Source organism: Staurois parvus, unplaced genomic scaffold (genome assembly GCF_062004578.1).
Source record: "Staurois parvus isolate SC_StPar_1 unplaced genomic scaffold, SC_StPar_1.0 ptg000048l, whole genome shotgun sequence".
In the NCBI taxonomy this organism is placed as follows: Eukaryota; Metazoa; Chordata; class Amphibia; order Anura; family Ranidae; genus Staurois; species Staurois parvus.
The window spans coordinates 16,615,218-16,637,481 of record NW_028317844.1 but is presented as its reverse complement, the minus strand read 5'-3'; the positions used below and the strand labels follow the sequence as shown (position 1 = coordinate 16,637,481).

The 22,264-nt window shown below is 38.1% G+C and overlaps 1 long non-coding RNA gene across 6 annotated transcripts in view; it reads left to right on the top strand.

Annotated features, from left to right (window-relative positions):
- Positions 1-22,264, top strand: part of LOC149470366 (uncharacterized) — a 502,914-nt gene that overhangs the window by 427,042 nt on the left and 53,608 nt on the right. For 2 of the 6 annotated variants that reach the window (XR_016309149.1, XR_016309148.1), the window contains one exon: positions 18,480-18,589. The exons of 3 other annotated variants lie outside the window; for them this stretch is intronic. This is a non-coding gene — a long non-coding RNA (uncharacterized LOC149470366). Of the gene's footprint in view, positions 1-18,479; positions 18,590-22,264 lie in introns of those variants that run through there. One more of the 6 variants, XR_016309152.1, reaches the window with a different exon arrangement.

Here is a 22,264-nt window from a genome sequence, read left to right as displayed (position 1 = left end):
CATTTGGAATTGTATTCAGAATCAAATCCTACAAGGACGTTGTAACTACCCAAATGCAACTAAAATGACATCAATTGTTTATGTAATACAGTAGTAAATGGTTCTTATGTGGTTTCTTCATTGCCACAATTATTCAACCCCTTAAAGACTACCACTCTGAAGAACAGAGGTTCATACAGGTGCTTTCCATCAGGTATTGAAAACACCTGTGGATGTCACCGAGCAGCAATCAAGCATAATAAGCACCAATTAGGCAGCTTTAAAATGACTGTGATACTCAGCTCCTTCTAGACATTTACTGGTGTGGTTACAAACATGGTGAAGGCAAGAGAATGGTCCAGGAAGACAAGAGAAGAGGTGATTTCTCTTCACAGGAAGGGCAATGGCTATAAGAAGATTGCAAAGATGTTAAACATACCAAGAGACACCTTAGGAAGCATCATTCGCAAATTCAAGGCAAAGGGCACTGTTGAAACGCTACCTGGTCGTGGCAGAAAGAAGATGCTGACTTCGACTGCTGTGCGCTACCTGAAGCGTAGAGTGGAGAGAAGTCCCCGTGTGACTGCTGAGGAACTGAGAAAAGATTTGTCAGATGTGGGTACAGAAGTTTCAGCCCAGACAATAAGACGCACACTGCGTAATGAAGGCCTCCGTGCCAGAACTCCCAGGCGTACCCCCTTGCTGTCTCCAAAGAATAAGAAGAGTCGACTGCAGTATGCCAAAAGCCATGTGGACAAACCACAAAAGTTGTGGGATAGTGTTCTGTGGACTGATGAAACAAAATTAGAACTGTTTGGGCCCATGGATCAACGCTATGTTTGGAGGAGGAAGAACAAGGCCTATGATGAAAAGAACACCTTGCCTACTGTGAAGCATGGTGGAGGGTCAATCATGCTTTGGGGCTGTTTTGCTTCTGCAGGTACAGGGAAGCTTCAGCGTGTGCAAGGTACCATGAATTCTCTTCAGTACCAGGAGATATTGGATGGAAACGTGATGCAGTCCGTCACACACCTGAGGCTTGGGAGACGTTGGACCTTTCAACAGGACAATGATCCCAAGCATACCTCCAAGTCCACTAGAGCATGGTTGCAGAGGAAAGGCTGGAACATTTTGGAGTGGCCATCGCAGTCACCAGACTTAAATCCGATTGAGAACCTCTGGTGGGACTTAAAGAAAGCAGTTGCAGTGCGCAAGCCTAAGAATGTGACTGAACTGGAGGCCTTTGCCCATGAAGAATGGGCGAAGATACCCGTAGATCGCTGCAAGACACTTGTGTCAAGCTATGCTTCACGTTTAAAAGCTGTTATAACTGTAAAAGGATGCTGTACTAAGTACTAAGATTGAATGTCACTTGGGGGTTGAATAAAACTGATAATGCTGTGAGCACAGAAAAGACATTTGTGGTTATTTCATTATAACTGTTATGTTATATTTGTCTGACCTACAAGTGCCTCTTTAATGTAAATGTAAGCAAGATGACTGAATGATCAAAAGCAATGTCAAACTGGCCAAAACACTCAATTTCAGTGGGGGTTGAATAATTTTGGCCACAACTGTATATTATTATTTTTTATGATTATTTATTAAATTATAATTTATGATTTCGTGTTTCAAATTGTAACATACCCGGGATGTTTATTTGTTTGGACAGATTTCAGTGAGTTATTCCTAAAAATTACAGGCCTACAATAAAAAAACTACATATTTCCATGCAAAAAAATGTACCGCTTTGAGCACAGAAATATGGACATAATCAGACCACTAGGGAGGCTACACCTCTTGCTTAAAAGCTGCTTCTCACCCTGTTAAAGGGGAACTGCCCAAGTTAAATACCACTTAAAAAGAATAATGTCTGTGCTTGCCTAAATCCTTGTTGTAGGGCTTCCACCTGTTGCAACCAAGGAGATCTGAATTCTTGCAGTGCACCAACTGGGCCAAACAAACGTGTAGAAGATCTTCCACTGCAGTTAAAGGGACATTAGCCATCCTAACTAAGGAGCTCTTTTCTTACCCCAGATTTGAACCTGGTTGTCAGCTTCTGAGGGCCCAAAGTGAGCAAATGTACTCTTTAATAGTTTCCCTTTGCTCACTGGGGATAGAAACATCTCAGAGTTGAGGTCCTTGGTTAAATTCTGAAATGTTCAGGATGTTCAGAACTGACTGACATTTTTCCTATATGTGTGCGTCGACCTTTTCTTAAAGTTAACGTGATAACTGTTATTATTATTATTATGTGCTCATACTCAACTCTAATATAAACAAAGTATCAGTTTACTCTGACTTGTGTGAGTCTATTTTCTGGTATGATTGAGAGAGTTTACTCTGGCCAGAAGTGTATGGTGGTGTTAGCAGGGGTTGGGGTTTCAGAGTGGGGTCAAGAGTAACAAGGAGCCTAAAAATAACTCAGCGACCCTTAAGGGGTAGTGCTGCACTAAATGTCGAATTTGTAAAAAAAAAAAAGAAAATGCTCACTATGCCTTTTCCAAATACCCTCGGGTATCTACTTTCCAAAAAAGGGTTATATTTGGGTGTGTTTGTGCAGTCCCGGAGTTTTAGGGCCTCAAGAAATATGATAGGCAATCAGAACACCAGGGTTCATATATTTCATATATATCCATACCATAGTTTGTAGGCTCCAAAACTCTTATATAACTTCACGCCTAAGGGTAAAACAAATCTAAATGCCTAAGCACAATTTTGCAACGTTGACATGTGTTAGTAAAACCGTACATATCATCACAACTACTTTGTACAGCCAGGTGAATTATACACGGGGGCGGACTGACAACTCATGGGGCCCCCGGGCAATAGGGAATCATGGTGCCCCTGTGTCCTTGCCCAAACTCAAAACGCCTATGAAAAAGGTACTAAGGGTATCTCATGGGGCCCCCTACTGACCCTGGGCCCTCAGGCAGTGCCCGAGTTTCCAAATGGTCAGTCCGCCCCTGATTATACATTTTTTTTCCAGGACAAATTAGGCTTTCATTTGGTGGTAAATGGTAATGGATATCTCCTGATTTTTTTTTTATTATCAAAGGAAAACTGGCCCAAAATAGTAAAAAAAATATATATTTTTTAATTTAGCTGTATGTTTCTTGTTACTACTATAACCTACCACCAAAGAACAACCCAAAATAAATTCTCCAGCTCTTGACAATCACAGTGATACCATATATGTGTATGTTATTTGTTGTTTGTACCCGTAGTACAGCCCATTAACAATAGTGCACATTTTGTTTTTGTCTTTTTTTTACCTAAAACACACTGACACTGACATTGACACTACCACCAATTTTTTTTATAAATCCCGACCTTTGACCCTGACCTTTTGACCTTGACATTGACCCAAACACTAACCCTGACACTGGACTAGATCAAACCTTGATCTAGCTATTTTTTCTTTATCTTTTATTTTATTTTTTTTTTATATTTATTTATTTATTTTCCTTTTTTTTTTCTTTTTTTACAAACATTTTTTTCCCTCTATGCCAGGAGTTAGAGAGATACAATGTATCTCTCTCCTCCATTAATAGAGAGAGAAAAAAACAAAGGGGCCGGGCTGTACAGTGACTGATCACTGTGATAGCCAATCAGAGGTTATCAGAGTGATCATGTGACCCGAAATCGGGAGTCCCGGGTCCCGATCGTTAGAACGGGACCCAGTGCTCTCAGTGACACAGCGGTCTTTGTGCTGGGAGCGCGCAAAAAAAAACAAACACACATACTTACCTCAATAATGCAGCACATTGGCACACTGCAGCTATCTGGCACCAGCTCTAAGACCAAGAGGGATCACACGACAGCTGAATGCTCAACTCTCGGGCTGCTTCATGCCGGAACCAACGACTGTCAGTAACCGGTTTCCACTCTATGTCTCCAGGCACGGCTGGCTCTGGCTCCCAGCTATACATTGAAAGGTAGGGTCATCTGTCAATCAAGCAACCAGGTGGATCCCAACAATACTGTTGGGATACTTCCCATGCCTGGTAGAGCTCTGCCCCATTAACTGATAGAAGGCAATACACTGCTACTGTATTAGCTGACTGTGAGTCACAGGAGAACAAAAGTAAATGTACTTCTCCTTTAAGTCTACTCATTCTTTACTTCTTCAGCCTTTACCTATATTTCAGACTTGCATTAAACAAAATTAAAAAATAATAATTAAAAAATGGTTTTACATTTTATTCAGACTGCTTGCTCTTAAAATGTTAGCGTTTAGAATAAACAATATCAAATATATATGTACTGAAATCCTGTTATAGCAGCTGTGCTGGCACTGATAATTGTTGTTTAAGCATTTTAAGAAAATAATTCCTAAACCATTTGAGATATTTAAAATTTTACAAAGACTGCAATTATTAAAATATGTGGTGCAGTGGACTATTGCCCATGGTTTTTTCCTTTGAAATGCTTCCTTTCTTTAAAATTAGTCATTAAAGTGAATTCCCACTAGGAGTTTAAATTTTATTAATTTTAGGTTCTCATGCCAATATCTCCGATATGGCTGCAACAAAAGCCACATCCCGGCTTCCTGAAATGCATGATCACCATCAATTTTCATAGTAGGGGATATAGTTATATTAAGATGATGCATTAAAGGTGCAATTAAAGTGCTTTTAATGCTTCTTTTCATCCCATTTTGGATAGGAAATTGTTAGTATAATTCAAAGTATAGTGGAGATAAATGTCTTTTTCGAAGTATGCTTGGAATTTAGGTCAACACAAAAGATTCAAACTTATAAAATAAGTTTTTTTTATAACTAATACATCACATTGAATGGTATATGTCAATAACCGTGTACTTAAGTTGCTTTACAGTAGAAATGTAATATGCTGCAATTATTGGGTTCAGTCATTTTCTTCTACCGGCCAGTCTGTTTTGAATTTTATGCTTGGTTCATTACTATAAATGTTAATCTGAAAGTGATATATGAACATTTCTTCACTGTAAAAATAAATTAATCAAATTAACAATTCCCTTGCTACTCTGTGATCAGAGCAAAGTGTGAAATAGCTGGTTAATGCAAAGGATTTTTAGTAAAGGAGAGTAAAGGAGATAATAAACCTGCTTATGTAGTTTAAATATTTTCCATTTAATGTGTGTGTGTGGTATATGTGATAATCCAATCTTCCAGTGGACTATCTCTCCAGACTAGGCAAGATTCATCCCCACTATGGAAGCAAGAGATAATACCATTTGAACAACCAATACTATATCTGGAGCCGGAAATGCATTCTCTCCCCTGCTTCTGCTGTCAACTTACGCAGAAAAAGCCTTTAATAGGGTTGACTGGACCTTTATGCAATGTACATTGTCTCATATGGGGATCCCAACACCTATGCTTCTCTGGATTAAGGCTTTTTACTCCACATCCTCTGCTATGGTCTGCATTAATGGCACCAGCTCAGCTCATTTCAGCATTCAAAATAGGACCAGACAGGGCTGCCCCCTTTCCCCACTAATTTTTGTACTAACCCTCGAGTCCTTCTAACAACATATATGCAACAATCCAATATCGCTAGCATCACTTCTCAAGACTACCACCATAAGGTTGCCACTTACACAGATGTCCTTCTATTACATTACAAAACCTATTATCTCCCTGCCATCTCTTCTGCAGGAACGTCAGAAATTAGGCTTGTTATCAAATTCCAAGGTTAGTCTCCAGAAATCAGAGTCCCTAAACATATCATTAACTGAACCTCTCATGCGAACCCTGCACCCCAATTTCTCCACCTAATCCCTCAAATACTCGAGTACAGAATTTTCAGTGGATCACACTAGGATATTTAATTTGAACTTCCTCCTTATCCTGCATACGATTTGAAAAGATCTGGTTGTGGTTCAGGAGGTAAAATACCATAAAAATTATGTGATGCCCAGATTGCTTTATCTGCTTCAGATATTACCTACAGTACACAGATTCCAGAGGCTTTCTTTCACTCTCTGAAAGGGAAGTTTATCAGCTATGTTTGGCAAGACAAGGGACATGCATTAGAAAAGAAGTCCTGATAAGGCCAAAAACTAGAGGCGGGGTAGGTTTACCGGACCAGGCAAGTTACTTCATTGCAACAAGTGGCAGAAGTGATAGACATGATAAAAATGGTAAATTTAAATTGTGGGTTTCTTTAGAACAAGATTGCTTGCCAGTATCTTTAGCGGGTATACTGTGGGCTGGTAAGCCGATCCCCAACCCACTGCAGAAACACCCGTGATTTGGCTCCACATTACGTGAAATAGACAGATACTTTTCCATTATTACCTTCTTATCTTTCCATAACCCATGATTTCCATTCTACGTCAGCTCAAATTCCTCCCAGATCATGTGGACAAACGCTTACACACTCGGGCTAATAAGGGTATACTGAGATCAAGGAAATTCCTGATCAAGGACTTATGGTATGTTTTTTTCTACCCTCTCTAAGGCTCATAGGGTCCCAGAACTTGATGTCTGGTGACAGCACAAATGATCTCACTTCCAAAATTCTCTTCCTAAGCTGCAATGTTTCGCCAGGGAACAAACTCCCACTGAGGAGCTTTGCTGAGCTCCTGGGAGCAGTACACCATACACGTTCCCTCTTTTACCATTTCTTAGTAAATGTCCACTCCTGTGACAATCCAGAGTTTATTAGATCTGAGCTGTTTTTTAAGTATTTAGGATATTTGCCCCTCCCTTTTGGAAGTGCTTTTACTGATTTATATAATATTACCATTTTGCTATCTATCTACCTTTATAGACACTTACCTTGCATCTGCTCCTGAGGAAGTGAACAGAGATCCAAGAAACGTGTCAAAGGATGCTATGTAATTTAAATGTTATAAAATCATGTTTCAAAAATCATGGTCAGTTATGTATTTATGTTGATAAAATGTCTACTTAATACATCATGAACCAGCTTAATATTCCCCTTTTTTAAGTTGGATTTTTATTGTGTCTATTTATTATTATATGCAATCTGTAATCATGTGTGTAAAGCTATTTATTATTTTATGCAATTTGTAATTATGTGTATAATAGTGACCACACTGTCTAATTATTGAACAATAAAATGTTTATTATGTTTCACATGTGACCTGCCTCATGTAAAGTCCCATGACCCATGGAATATTTTTTTGTGTGTATTTACATATTTAGGGATGAAAGCATTTCATATTGTGCTGCAGACCACAATATGCATATTTTCATAAATGGGAAAAAGAATTACACCTCATGTTTACAGAGGATGAGAACAGAATACTGTTCTTTGTCCATAAGACATTAATTTGCAGTAAATTTCAGGAGACGGAGTATAAGATCGTAAACAGATGGTATAGGACACCATCAATCCCGGACAAACTTCTCCCTAAACATAGTGCAGTATGTTGCACATATACTGGATCTTCCTTATGCATCTTCTGAGAGTTCTCTACAACCCTTCTGGCAACCAGTTATGGAGATCATACAAGAACACATAGATTTCTCTTTGTCTGATAAACCTACAGTGGTATTTCTTCACCGTACACCTACGTCCTGAATATGATACAAGAAATCTGTTGACTCACTTATTGAATTTTGCCAGGTCTTTATCCTTAGCTCATGGAAAAGTTCGAACTCACCAACACTGAGACAATGGTTTGCCCAAGTGAATGACATACAAGAGATGGAAGACCTTACTGTGACTCTTAGAGCCAAGATCTTGGATAAAAATAAAAATTGTATTATTAGGAAGAATTTAAAAAATAAAAATGGTATTATTGGGATGATTTAAATTCTCCTCCTGATTTTTTTTCAGGCAAGCAAGGGCACCTCTTCTGTTCAGTGCTGGTACAGCTGTTACATGTAGTAGCAATATTATATTGGTTTCAGGTAGGGGCAACTTGGAAACCTGCTACCCCCCCCCTTTTTTTTCTCATTTACTGGACCCCCTCAGGTTGGACACTGCACATTACCTCTACTCCTATTGTCCCCTACTCTTCTCTTTCTTCTTTATGCCCCAAGTAACTGGTGTAGCAGATATAACATACAAATAAAGCAAGGTGTTTTGCAAATGAATGCAGCATTTTGTTTTTTGGAAGTGGAAATGGAACTCAAGGAATGAAACTAAACCCAAAACCTCCTCTGAGGTAAATCTCAGTGAACAAGGACACAAACGGTGCTAAAAACCTATTTTCCACTTTTAAACTGCTTTGCTTGAAATAATATTTTACTTCTGGTCTCACGACACAAAAAACCTTTACACCTCTAAATCAGACCATATGTCAAAATTTCTATGAGCTGTACAAATGACAGGTTTACTTCAGAGGTAGTTCTTCTGCCAGCTGTTCCACTCCTGTTACTACAAATGCTAATTGCTTTAGAAAATCACTGGTTCTGGTGCCTAAGGGATGTCGTTTTCCTATCTGTATGCCCTGTGCTACAACCAATATCAACATATAGCTAGCAAAAAAGGGACAGTTTAGTCTGTATTTGCTTTGAAATGTTCTAATCCTGATAGAACTTAAAACAAACACAAAGGATGCAATTGTTTTGTTTTTGGTAATATACCCATTTCCCTGAAAATAGGAAAGGACATGAGAATGTATATAAGCTTTGCAAAGAATAACGTGAAAAATAGTTTAAAGAAGACTATAGGCTGTTCTTTTTTAGCCACATATAGTATATATGCACCTGCTTCACTATGAAAACAAGTTGCAAATACACCCTATTTCTTGCTGTCAACAAGAGCTATAATGGACTTGGGAACCCATTAACTGATAGATTTATTTGTGTCATTCTTACTCCTGACATTACAAAAAGCTGATTAAATAATCATTGTGTAAATTAAATACTAATCTTGAAATATAGATACATTTATTCCCCTCCCCAGATAGAAATGCATCATTTCCCCCCAAAGCAATTAATAAATTAATCAAGGGATGTAAGAGAGAAGGGTCTTGCTTTGCAGAGATTCTTTTTTTAATTGCATTTTTCAGAAAAAGGATAGGGTTTTAAGTTGTGTTCTGTATTGCCAATAATAATGTATTAACCCCAATTATTTGACACCATATATTTTATGTAATAGAAACATGTACCGCATTGTTGAGCTGCTTTTGAAAAATGCAAGATGCATGGCTGTCACTGGCTTCATCGCTTTTCCCTTAACTTAGTGAATGAGGTAAAGCCCTGCTGACTTCCATCATCCAATCATGTACAAGTAAAACACAGTTTTTTTAAATTTTCTTTGCACATGATTGGGTATTCTTTGCAAAGTGAATTTTCAGTGCATTCACTTAGCTAAGAAATGAATCCCTTACATTTATTAAATAAACTCCATAGTGTTCAAACCAATGGGGTGGCTTAACAGTCAGACAACTAGGAAATGTCAGCAATAGCAGCCTATAAAGTCCCTTTTTTACAAAAATAATTTAAATTGGAACTTTCAGAAACTTTACAAATCCACATAAATAAATTCTTGACATGTTACAATATACAGTTTTTTTTTTCTAAAAGCTCCAACATACCATTAACAATAAGTCCTTGAACTCAATTCAAATGGATTTACCTTTACTAAGTTGATAACATAAGTCTGCTACAGACAGGAGGAAGCATTTTTTTCATCAACTTCTTCCCCAGTGATCAGACTGCAACATTGTAACTTAAAAATAAGAGGTAGCAGCAGGGGACTGAACCGCAATAGACATTTTTTGAACATGAAAGGCCACATGAAAGGTACATCTATCGTTTTTATATGGCTTCACTATCTCTGAGCCAGGACCCCAGTCCAGGAAGTAAATGCTAAACCTCGATGGTGACAAAAAAACTTCATTTTAGGGGAGAAAAAGAGATCAAGTAATTGTCAGAGAGAGAATTGGGACCTCTGAGAAGCAATAAATACCTATAAATATTAAATTTACAAATTACTCTGTATACATGCACTTAACATAAATAATATATATCTGACAGTATGTCCACTTTAGAGAAAAAAGAGAATAGTAACTTACTTTACAAAAAAGAGCTTAATGCTGAGACAATCCAGGTGCTCATCTAAAAGTATACACAGATGGGTTGGTTTACTAAAGGCAAATAGGCTGTTTACTTTGCAAGGTAAGTTACACTTTGGAAGGGAATGTGCCACAGATTTCAGTGAATGAAATGAAGCTCTGCATCATCCAGTCATGTACAAGCAAAAATGCATTCCTTGCATGTGATTAGGTATCCCTTGCAAAGTTAAAATACACCACAATTCCCTTGCAAACTGCATCCACTCTTGCAAATTGAACAGCCTATTTGCCTTTCGTAAATCAACCCCGGAAACTGTGAGCATTGTAATGCACAATCCTTTGGGATAAAGGTTCAAACACCAAAGATCTGGTTCTATCAGAAATATAATTCTAAATATAATACTGACCAACACATACACACACACATCAGACACATTCATATGCAGTATATAATGTTGTATATAATATTGACTTCACCATGTGCATTTGTTAACAAACTATATTTTGTAAAATATTACTTCTAAGCTTTTAGGCTATGCATAATCAAACAGAAAGAAAACCATAGCAGTAGGGAGGACTTGTAGTATGTACCTGCAGGTCAGATTGTCCAAAAACTTTTTTCTCAGTGGTGAATGACTTAGCCTGCAACAGATATGGCCATCCACAGTGATGGCAAAATCTGACAGATATTAATGGTTCATACAGGTAATGGAAGACAATCATTTAAAAGCCACACACATATGCCAGTGCACCCCAGGAATGATCACATCTGCAATTGCACCTGACTAATAACAAAGTAATTATTTACTTGGTGGCCAAGTGTACAGCAGGTAATGTCCAACTATTACTAAATGAAATTATTTAAAACAGGTTCTGTTGGTAAGATTTCCTATTTACTACCAGTAATGATGTTGTCATCAAACAGAATCAAGTAGAATGTGGGGGGAATATGCCACATACAGAAAACAATTTAAAAAAAAAACGTTATGAAGATTCTAGACTTTCCCTACTGCTAAATGTGTTCTTTTTGCTTTATAGTATATGTCCCTGCTAGGAATTTCACCTCATTTCCCAATGTTCTCACCAAGACAGGAAATGAGGCAATTTTTTTCATTGGACCCCCGGACAGCAGGAAAGATCTGAAATAGTTTTTATCCCTTTCCCATTTTTTCCTTTACTAGAAAAAAAAAAGTTTTGTCTGGGATACACTGTAATAATTGATATTATACTGATATAAAACTAGAATTGGTTAATAGTTTACACCAGAAAACCCAGAATAAAAATCTTCTGTTAACCTGTCTAAGAAGCAAAAGTACTGAACATCTGCAACCACTGCTAACTGTCACTATAGTCTGTGTTCATTTTAGTGCAACATAATATGAAGCAAAGCAAATGTTTCACTGAGTGCTCCTGAGTTTTAAGCTGTAGAAATTGATATACCTTTTTTTTACCCTTGGTGCTAGTAATGTCCAATCTTTCCCACAAGCCACATGTTCTTCTCTTCATTATTCTAGTTAAAGCAGGCTATAACATAAAAAACTGCTGAGAGATTTAAATGTACACTGGACTGATCATGTTTGTTCAGTTTTCGATTCCTTTGGTTTTAACAACCTTGTCTACCCTGTTAAAAGATCTTTGCTATGACATGGCATGAAAGCTTGCCGAGCAGTTCAGAGACTAATTCCATTACATGAAAGCCAGCTTTTCCTGTTCTGCCTGCTATTCCCTTGGAAAATTGTTATACATGAGTACTTGTATGGAAGAATGGAGAGTTGCCTTGCCTCTCTGGAAATGTTGTCCCTCATTGTCCATCCTATGAACAACTTTTCACATGGTGTTTTTCATCAATGGACTTAAAAAATATTTTACATTTATATATTTAAGTCCAACAATCTTATATAATACCCTTTCTATTTCTTTGTGATAACCCACCTGGTTATTCTACCTTTTTGTTGTGAACCCTACTCCTACAGGGATGCGAGGTGTTCTGTGTATCTCATTGCAGGTAGTCCCATTTATGGCAATTGAGCTGCAGTGATTCCATGGACACAGTTGCTACTGCCAGTTTGACATCCTTGGGGGCGCATGACCCTGAATGCAGACAGTGTGCTTTTGGAGCCATGCATGTGCATGGCTGTCCATTTGGGATCTATGGCTATGTCCATGCAACCACTGCATCCCAATTGACATGAATAGGACTGCCTGCATGGGGATGCACAGAAAACCTGTGCATATCCGTGCTAGCAAGCAAGGCACTCACAAGGGCATGCACTGTAATACACCCATGTAAATTACTTGTAATGCCTTTTATTTGGTCAGGAACTGAATTGTGCATTTGCAAGAGGTGTATTTGTAATGGATGATGTATACACAATTGTTACCACAGTTCGCAGTGATACAGGATAAACAATCAATATAATGTAAGTGTACCATATACACAGTTATGCATGTTTACAGGACATTATACATACCTTTGTTTGTCTTTTCAAGCAATGCTATGTTTTTATTTAATGTTTTAGTAAAATTAACAGTTTATTATGTTGTGCTCACTACAATAGCTATCAATCCACTTGCACTCTTAAGTTTAGTTTACATTATAACAAATGTTTTTAATGTGTAGCACAACACTGTAAAAAAGTAGAAAAAAAAATAGTACTCCTCTCATAGTACAAAACCACAGAGCAATGCTGGCATCATAACTCAAAAAATTCAAAACTTGGGAGTTTTGCTTGTAATACTGTAAGTATCTTAAACTATAACTCACTTTCATTTGAGGGGTCACCTTGATCTTACTCTGCAGCAGCAGCAATAGAAATAAAACCAAAATTGTGTATTTGTACGCAAAGAAATCTTGCTTGGATGCTGCTGCTATTTTTCTAAGTTTGACCTTAACATTTGCATTTTGGGTTTAGTTGACTTTGGGATATTGCTTCTTAGTGACATTTACCTGCTGTACTTCTTTGAAGGTGATTTTTTTAAGCCCAGCTACTTCCAAACATTTAGAACAATCATTTTTTTTGTTTAACAGATAGCCTTAGGGCCCATTTGCTTCTCTGGATGAGTTAATGTGCACTGCATAAAGCAATAAGTACACCTTATTATTCAGTATTGCTTAGTATTAATCAATATTAATAGGACATCCTCTCCACAACTGAAAGACCCTTCCAAAACATTGCCTCCATGCTTTTGGCAAAGCCAGGTCCAACTCACTGACTGTGAAAGGATAAGCTGGAGAAGAGAGGCCTGTCACGCTTGTCAATACCCAGGATGGTTGCATTTGTATGCGGTGCACGAATATTCATTCAAGGTGCATTCTTGTGACACACGCCATATGTGATAGATCTTGGTGCCCTCTAGCCTTTATAAGGATGGCAGTTGCTCACAGGAACCGTGTTCCTGTGTGCTTGTTACTTCTGGATTCCCTGCTACCGACCCACCTTGCTTTTAGACTTTCCCTTGCTTCTCTCCTGGCTGTGACCTTGACTTGTTTTACGGACCTTTTCCCAATTACCTCCTGTGTATGACCCTGACCTGCCTCTGACCATGTTCCTGTCTAATCCTCTGCTTGACCACTGTGCTCTGACCTTGGCTTCCATTCCTGGCCATGTCTTCTGCCTCATCCTGCCTGCTGTGAATTGTTTGCACTTCCTAGTGCATATTCCTGGATCAGCTGCTTCCAGTGCCAGGCTTCTACCTGAAGAAGCATCACCACTGCTGATCCATCTGACTACCATACAGCTGGCAACTTGTGTTTTTTTGGGCTCAGCTTCTCCTGTCACCATCTCCAGGGGTGATGTGCACTCAGCTGTAAGGGAAGTCCTCTCATCATCTCAGCTTCAATACCAGGTACGTGACACTGACGGAGGTTGGCCAAGTGACAGAGCAGATAGGACTCCTTGGTGATGTTATACAGACAATTGATGAGTGCAATGCTCTGCAAAAAAGCCCTAAAAAATTAAAAACAAAACACAGCAGGGCTGTTAGAGAACATGTCTCGACATGATTTAGGCTGGATTCACACCTTTGTTTTGTGGTAATGTGCTAAGGCACACATTTTACAAATAGTAACATCTTGAAATAGCTTTTAGCTAGAAAAGCATTAGTAAATTATGAAACCGTTAAGTGGTACAGCTTGCTACACTTGCAGGAAATAAAAAAATATGTACCTGTACAAGTATTTTAATTTGTGCTACTACAATTTTAGCTAAATGTAACACACAACATAAATTGTATTTGTCAACCAATAACTAATTATAGTTGTAAAAACAGAAAAAAAAACAAATTTCCTGGTAGTCATGGTGACACTCCTGCTGAGTGAATTACACAGATCAAATATGCAGATAAGGACTTCTGAAATATGTCTGACTTTCCTGTTCTTGGTCCGTGATCCTTAGGTAATAAAGCCAGCTGAGGCCACATAAAAGCCAGGTAGCTAGCATTTTTACAAGGAGTTCAGCAATTGCAACCCACATTTATCTCTAATGAGAGGTTCTCTAAAACAACAATTTCCTTAATGATTACATTTTAATCGCCATTTAGTGATTGTAGTCAATGTTTTCAAAAGTATCCATTTTACAATTTCTGGTATATGGGTAGGTAAATTACAAGTATGTTTTACATAAGCCAGTTTTAGTCAGCTGTTAGATGCCTAGGAGCTGTAAACAACAAGGGTGAAAAAAAGTCTAGTTTCCTACAGCAATGAGCTGCTATTTAGAGATAAGTGCATATATTTTATTGGGCCATTCCCTTAATTTGCTGAACTGATCCTGATGTGTTTTCAGACTGCTATCAGCATTAGCAAGGGATGCATACTCCTGGGTCCTTTAAATACAATGATACAAAGTCATGAACTTGATGCTTTAGGCTGATATCTCTGGGGAAAAGCAAATTGTTTTGGCCCACTCTAGGTTGGATCCCTATACAAGCATATTGGTTTGATCATCTCTCCACCTTCACATAATCGTGTTACTTTATTTTAAGAAGTTTAAAAAAATACATATATTTCTTAGAAGTAAAAAAAATAAAAATATATTTACAACAGCCAAATTCCTAACTCAGCTGGTCAAACAAATGATTTTTCTTCAGCTAGAAAATGTGAGTAGTTTTGGCTTATAATCTATTTTCCATATTGTTTCTAATGTTGCTGGCTTTCCATCCAGTTGGTGAAGATACTTCTAATGGTGAGGGCATTAGTTGTCATTTTTATTGTACTATACATCATATTTATTAGACAAAGCAGCAGCTGTACCTGACCTTGAATTATCTTGGCTTTTTCCTAACTGTCTTTCTTCTTCTCTACAAAGTAAGAGAGTAACGTATTATCGAAAGAATACTTTTACAAAACATGCCCTGAATCCATCTCATTAAAATCTAAACAGATATTGCATAAATATGCAGGAAATAAAATGAAGGTTCTTGTAGAAAATAATTATATTTACTTGGTTATATAAGTTGCAGATAACAAAGGGCGTATTGTGTGTCTTCCATAGTTGTCAAAATGTTGATTTAAGATGAAAATCTTCATTGATCGCAATAGGAATTTTATCAGACGTAGACTGAAAAAGGCCGCTCAATATATGTCACCAGCATAAAACAAGGAGAAAAATCACTTTCAAATTTAAATGTCTTAAGTGTTCAACACACTTAATACTTGACTCTCTTATTTCTTTTTTTTGTGTGTGATATGCTTTATTCATCAAAATGTGTACAGTAGGTTTTTAACATTCTGAATAATTATTAACTGTCATAACAAAGGTGATCAAACAATGCTATTTACTATTTTGCATAAATCTAACTTTTATTAATTTTAACATGCAAATACTTATCTTATGCATTGGTTATTTATAAATATGGGAATATAAAGAAATTAAAAATATTTTATGCAAAGTGTATTAAAAAATAACTGAAAAAGTATGGTATAAGTAAATTAATAAAAACATTCAATGCAGTGCTATGTTCATGCAAATAAACTTAATTTGTGAGATTTTTTTAAGGAAAGTGGCAGTTTGTAAAACGTTTATCGAATATCAGTATACAGTGATCTGACTATGCTAAATGGTGATATTTGAATTCTAATAAATACCTTGGATTCATCGCCTTTCCATCATATTTTAATGTCATGTTGTAAAAATAAAAAAATGCTATAACCTCCCAACAATCAGCTAAGACATGGTACTGGGCTATTCTCACCATTCTCACTTGTCTTAAATAACATGCATAGAAACCCTGCATCTCAGGTGATCCTAGCTTTTACTTTTGCTACTTCAGGTAATCAGATGACACATTTTGCAGCACAAAATCTGACCCTAGAAAGCAGTGTCAACCTCATATTTCCCAGATAGTGTTATATATGTATTATTTCCTTTATTTCTAATATACACTGCTCAAAAAAATTAAAGGAACACTTTGAAAAGACATCAGATCTCAATGGGGAAAAATATCATGCTGGCTATCTTTACTGATATGGACTGGGTAGTGTGTTAGGAACATAAGGATGCCCCATCGTTTGATGGAAATGAAAATGATAAACCTACAGAGGACTGAATTCAAAGACACCCTGAAAACCAAAGTGAAAAATGATGCATCAGGCTAATCCATTTTGCTGAAATGTCATTGCAGCAACTCAAAATGGTACTCAGTAGTTTGTATGGCCCCACATGCTTGTATGTATGCCTGACAATGTTGGGGCATGCTGCTAATGAGACAACGGATGGTGTCCTGGGGTATTTACTCCCAGATCCGGACCAGGGCATCTCTGAGCTCCTGGCCAGTCTGAGGTGCAACCTGGTGGTGTTGGAAGGACCAAAACATGATATCCCAGAGGTGTTCTATTGGATTTAGGACAGGCGAAATGGGGCACGATTCAATGGTATCAATTCCTTCATCCTCTAGGAACTGCCTGCATACTCTCACCACTTGAAGCCAGCATTGTCATGCACCAGGAGGAACCCAGGACCCACTGCACCAGCTTAGGGTCTGACAATGGGTTAAGGACCTTCTACGGCCCTGTCCAGCTCTCCTAGAGTAACTGCCTGTCTCCTGGAATCTCCTCCATGCTCTTGAGACTCTGATGGGAGAAACAGCAAACCTGGCAATGGCACGTATTGATGTGCCATCCTGGAGGAGTAGGACTACCTGTGCAACCTCTGTAGGGTCCAGGTATCACCTCATGCTAGCAGTAGTGACATTAACCCTAGCCAAAAGCAAAACTAGTGAAAAACAGTCAGAAAATATGAGTAGGGAAACACATGTCGGTGGCCTTCACCTGTAAAATCATTCCTGTGTTGGGGTTCATCTTATTGTTGCCCATCTAGTGCATTAACATTAACACCTAAACAGCTGATTAACAACCCCCTCTGCTACTTAACTGGCCCGATCAATATCCCAGGAGTTTATTTGATTTGATACTATACTCTGATTAAAAAGTGTTCCTTTAACAGTGTATATATATATATATATAAATATATATATATAAAAGCACAGGACACAGACCAAGGAACAGTCCACACAAGATAATCCATCTATGGGCAGGCTGGTTGTACCTAAGTTGATCCATCGGTCGACTTGAGTACAACCAGCCTCTCAGATTTTTTACATGCGGTCAATGCAGATGGCTGTAGCCACAAACAGTAATCATTGTGTTCTGCTGGCCGGAAAGGAATTGGTGGGAGAATTGAGTGATTTACTCCCACCTGTGGTAGAAGTAAAGAAAATCGCATAAACTATGGCTGCTTACGTTTAGCATGTCTGATACTGAATGACATACTGAGCTGTAGAGAAGGACCCGGACTGATGAAATGGTAAAATCTAATGATCTCTAAGTCTAGAAATGTCAGGACTGAGAACAAAACTTTATGGGGCCAAAAAGAAGCACTTGGGATAAATCTAACCTTTTTTACTTGAATCTTTATGAGACTTTGGAAATTAGGGATGAGTTTCTGATTTACTGCTACTGTAAGTATAAGGTGAAACCTGTGGGTTTGAGACCTGGCTTTCCGCAATCTCTCAAAGGGCCATTTTGGGGGTCTTTTGAATAAGCCAGCCTCTTAAAATAAGTGTACAGGGAAGCCAGAATGTCAGTGTATTGGAAGTTGCTTTAGAGAAAAGATAGTTGACAAAATGTATAGGGAGAGATTCAAGTCAATTAAGAAATTGTAATTTAATTCTCATTTTTAGCTCTTTGGACAATCCAACCCCTTTGCTGTTTTTATTGTTACTGGGAGCTGTTTTGTCTTTAATTTTGTTTTGTGTTTGATTTAAGGTCAGCTGTTACTTTTAGCTTCCGTTCCATCCATAGAAAACATTTTTTTTTGCTGCAAGGCTTCACATTTAATTTTGGATTTTGTTTCAAGGGTAGAATTTTGGGGTTTTCATTCATTTGGAGAATATATTGTATTTATTGTATGTTGGTAGAGCTTTCTTTAGGTTACACTACCTATTTTTGCTGCAAAGCCAAAATGGATTTTTGTTTAAGGAAAATTAAATTGAGTTTTTTTTCATATTTATTTTATGTTGACAGGACCTTTTGCTGAGTTTGGGTGCTCAAAGTACAACATTCATCCTTACTATTCTTGGAGCTGCTTTAGTTTACGGAACATTGCTGCATGATTTCAAGAAGTAAGTTCAAGAACAGTGTTCATCTAAACTATCCCAAGTTACATCAGTCACATTCAGCACACTCCCAACCTCCTTAGTAAAAATAAAAGTTATGTGTACACCAGTTATGCCTATTATCCCTGATTAATATACCTACTGCTGGCCAATTTTTACATTGCTGTATCCTCTGCACTGCAATCTTAATTCTTGTAGTAAAATCCCTACCTGTGCCCTTTGTCTCTAATGTCCCTGTGTCACCTGTGGTCTCTTAATTGTTGTAGTAAACTATGTGCATGTACTCTTTATCTTTAGTATGTGTTGGCATTGCTGAATCATTTCAAGTATCTTAATTCCTAAAGAGAGTTTGATAGAAATTGTACAGCAGCAGGACAGTTTTGCATTAGCAAAAACAAGTACAGCTTCAGCAAACTACTGGCCAGTTTCTATCTTCCAGTCAAAGCAGGTCTTTAAATCTTTGATGAAAAAGCATGTGTCACTGCTACAACTACCTGAAAAAAATCCTTTTTTCAGACTAAAACTATTCAGATTGGGGTGCTGCTACTATGTGCAAACAAACCAGCAGCATGTTATTTAACATTAACTTTTTATTTAAAGTTTTTGCAAATACAAAATAAAGGAAGTAATTGGGTGCCGTAAATCACAGGTACAAGCGAGAATATACATATACACAAATGTGTTGCAGGAAAGCACCCAACATGAGATGAAATATTAAATACAAAACAAAGGAAATTTGTGAGAACAGGGAAGAAAGGAAGAAAAAGATAAAGGTGCAAAAAAAAAGTGCAATTTGTATGTCACCAAAGTATCATATCATATCATAACATAGTGGTATAGTATATAGTATAGTAGTCACCAGATTAAGAGCGCGAACCAACATTACATTGCATATCTATTGTTTATACAAATCAACCCAAACTTTCCAGTTTTTATTGAATGAGTCACAAGAGGTTGACCTAATAGCAAAAAGTTGCTCTTATTGATAGTTGAGGTTAACTTGTTCTAAGACTTCCGAGGGGTTAGGGGAAAGGTTATTTTTCCAGTGTCTGGTGAGGACTAGTTTCGCTGTCAACAATATGTGTGTAATAATTATTCTAGATAAATAGGGGAGGTTATCAATTACTATGTGTAAGAGTGCTAATGCAGGGTCTGGAGTTTGTACTGCCCCTGACAGGTCAGCTATAATATTGAATATTTTCCTCCAATAGCTTATTAGATTTTTTCAAGACCAGAAGATGTGGCAGGATAGTTCCAGGTTGGCCACAATCTCTCCAACACAAAGACGATAGGGAAGGGTAGAATTTTGCAAGTTGATATGTGGTTCTATACCATCTGGTCACTATTTTTTCCGTGAGTTCCCAGTAGTTGATACAGTGGGATGCTGAGTAATTGTACCTAAAAGCTGCAACCCATTTTTGAGGGCTGAAAACCACATTCAGGTCTTCTTCCCATTTCAGCACAGCAGGAGATTTAATAAATTGCAGTTTGTGTTGTAGTACAGTTGTGTCCAAAATTATTCAACCCCCAATGCTGTAAAGGGGTTTAGGGACTATAGTGTACATTTGGAATTGTATTCAGAATCAAATCCTACAAGGACGTTGTAACTACCCAAATGCAACTAAAATGACATCAATTGTTTATGTAATACAGTAGTAAATGGTTCTTATGTGGTTTCTTCATTGCCACAATTATTCAACCCCTTAAAGACTACCACTCTGAAGAACAGAGGTTCATACAGGTGCTTTCCATCAGGTATTGAAAACACCTGTGGATGTCACCGAGCAGCAATCAAGCATAATAAGCACCAATTAGGCAGCTTTAAAATGACTGTGATACTCAGCTCCTTCTAGACATTTACTGGTGTGGTTACAAACATGGTGAAGGCAAGAGAATGGTCCAGGAAGACAAGAGAAGAGGTGATTTCTCTTCACAGGAAGGGCAATGGCTATAAGAAGATTGCAAAGATGTTAAACATACCAAGAGACACCTTAGGAAGCATCATTCGCAAATTCAAGGCAAAGGGCACTGTTGAAACGCTACCTGGTCGTGGCAGAAAGAAGATGCTGACTTCGACTGCTGTGCGCTACCTGAAGCGTAGAGTGGAGAGAAGTCCCCGTGTGACTGCTGAGGAACTGAGAAAAGATTTGTCAGATGTGGGTACAGAAGTTTCAGCCCAGACAATAAGACGCACACTGCGTAATGAAGGCCTCCGTGCCAGAACTCCCAGGCGTACCCCCTTGCTGTCTCCAAAGAATAAGAAGAGTCGACTGCAGTATGCCAAAAGCCATGTGGACAAACCACAAAAGTTGTGGGATAGTGTTCTGTGGACTGATGAAACAAAATTAGAACTGTTTGGGCCCATGGATCAACGCTATGTTTGGAGGAGGAAGAACAAGGCCTATGATGAAAAGAACACCTTGCCTACTGTGAAGCATGGTGGAGGGTCAATCATGCTTTGGGGCTGTTTTGCTTCTGCAGGTACAGGGAAGCTTCAGCGTGTGCAAGGTACCATGAATTCTCTTCAGTACCAGGAGATATTGGATGGAAACGTGATGCAGTCCGTCACACACCTGAGGCTTGGGAGACGTTGGACCTTTCAACAGGACAATGATCCCAAGCATACCTCCAAGTCCACTAGAGCATGGTTGCAGAGGAAAGGCTGGAACATTTTGGAGTGGCCATCGCAGTCACCAGACTTAAATCCGATTGAGAACCTCTGGTGGGACTTAAAGAAAGCAGTTGCAGTGCGCAAGCCTAAGAATGTGACTGAACTGGAGGCCTTTGCCCATGAAGAATGGGCGAAGATACCCGTAGATCGCTGCAAGACACTTGTGTCAAGCTATGCTTCACGTTTAAAAGCTGTTATAACTGTAAAAGGATGCTGTACTAAGTACTAAGATTGAATGTCACTTGGGGGTTGAATAAAACTGATAATGCTGTGAGCACAGAAAAGACATTTGTGGTTATTTCATTATAACTGTTATGTTATATTTGTCTGACCTACAAGTGCCTCTTTAATGTAAATGTAAGCAAGATGACTGAATGATCAAAAGCAATGTCAAACTGGCCAAAACACTCAATTTCAGTGGGGGTTGAATAATTTTGGACACAACTGTACATGATACAGCAGGGAGGTATCTTTTGTAGTGGTGTTTGTAGAAGTGTAGAAGTGCCATATCTTAGAGTTTAGATGTATTAAGTGTGGTGGGAATTTAGTAAGAAAAGAGACAATACGAGCATACATACATTTGGTTGAGACAGGAAGGTTAAATTGGACTTGTAGAACTTTAAAGGTTTTAATATGCTTATTGTCCAATAAGTCATTTATCCACAGAAGACCTCTTTCCAACCATTGTTTGGTAGAAAGATAAGGAATGAGTACTTCCAATGCTTCTACAGAAACTCTAACTGTAGTGCTTATTCGATCGTTTTTTGAGTAGCGTAAGAGATGTTTCCAAGCTAAGATAGTAGCTTGTGTTGTAAGGGGGAAGGTGGATAAAGTTTGTGGTTTCCATGTGTCAGCTAACAACAGAAGGTACAGGTTAGGTACTTGTGCACAGTGTGCTTCAATATCTACCCATAAGGCATCGAATGAGGCTGTTAACCAGTGTTTTGCCTGTGCGAGGACAGTAACACAGTAGTAATCAGTGATATCAGGTACACCTAAACCTCCTACTTTCCTATGTTGAA